This window comes from Lycium ferocissimum, chromosome 8 (assembly GCF_029784015.1).
Source record: "Lycium ferocissimum isolate CSIRO_LF1 chromosome 8, AGI_CSIRO_Lferr_CH_V1, whole genome shotgun sequence".
NCBI classification, from domain to species: Eukaryota; Viridiplantae; Streptophyta; class Magnoliopsida; order Solanales; family Solanaceae; genus Lycium; species Lycium ferocissimum.
In genome coordinates this window covers 67,941,897-67,943,389 of record NC_081349.1, presented here as the reverse complement: position 1 = coordinate 67,943,389, position 1,493 = coordinate 67,941,897, and positions in this window count along the sequence as shown.

Here is a 1,493-nt window from a genome sequence, read left to right as displayed (position 1 = left end):
TGTATAGTATGATCGCAAAGCTTATTAGCCTATGTTCATAACTGTGCTATTTATGTTAATGCTAGTTGAAAAAAAAAACGGTGTAGTTCATATGTGCAATAAGAGTCAGCGGGTTCGCTCGGCTCCGAGTATGGGGTCGGGTGCCCATCACACCCTAGTAAGATCGGGGTGTGACAAATTGGCTCAGATAGAATTCAGCAAGCTATTGATAAGGTGAAGCTTATTCAGGAAAGGTTCTTAGCAGCCAGAGTCGACGGAAGCCATATGCCGATAATCGACGTCGACACTTAGAGTTCCAATCGGCGATTGAGTATTTCTGAAAGTGTCACCCATGAAGAGTGTTATGAGATTCGGCAAGAAAGGGAGGCTCAGTCCGAGGTATATTAGACCTTATCGGATTGTCCATAAGATAGGCAAGGTTGCCTATGAATTAGATCTACCGTCGGATTTGGAAACAGTGCATTTGGTCTCCCACGTGTCAATGCTTCACAATTATGCAGGTGATCCTTCCAGGGTATTTCCCATAGATAGTATCCAGGTGATAGGGGATTCATCCTACGAGGAGCGACCTATAGCCATACCGGATCGTCAGGTGAGAAGATTGCGTACTAAAGACGTAGCTTCCGTTAAGGTAATGTGGCGGACAATAACAGGGAAGAGATGAAGAATACGTATCCCTACTTATTTCCTATGTCTACATGTAATCTAAATTCCTTATTTGGTTATGCTGATTGATGAATGAGCTGTATGCGATAGTTATAACAGAGACTCCCCCGAAACGCTTATAAGACCTAGTGGGACTAGTTTAACATTCGAGGACGAATGCTCTAAAGGGGGGAGGATATTATATCCCGTATTTTGTACATTTGGATAATCCGGGAAAGTTAAGGACAAGACTATTTCGGGATACGAGGTTGAGACTTTTGACCTCCGGTTTTGTTTTAAGGCATAAGTTGTTTATGATTTTATTGGTATGGAATATTAAGGAAATTTGGGGTTAAAAGTGAATTATTGGAAGATAATTATTTTTCATGAAATAGCCATATAAGGCCATGTGGCCGTGTGTATGGTGTGGGCCCCTTTCACAAAGCTTGGCCAAATTTGATTAGTTTAAGTTATGAGTGGTACATGTGTTCACCTTATATTTGTTGGGGGCTTTTTATATATATAGAGGGTGGATGACTAGGAAGCATATTATTCATCTTTTTCAACTCAAGAAAGTTGGAGAAACATGGAGAAAAAAAGAAGAAGAGCATATTCGGCCAAGGATGGCCGAATTTGATGCCTCCAAATTTGTCACACCCCAATCTTGATCAGGGTGTGATGGGCACCCGACCCCACATTCGGAGCCGAGCGAACCCACGGCCTCACATTATGCACATAATCACCTTGGTACTTTTAAATCAAATACAAATGAAATTCACAATGAATTTTTTCAAAATATTCTCATGATTTTTCTCAAACTAAATAAAATCTGCAAACATAGGAAAATT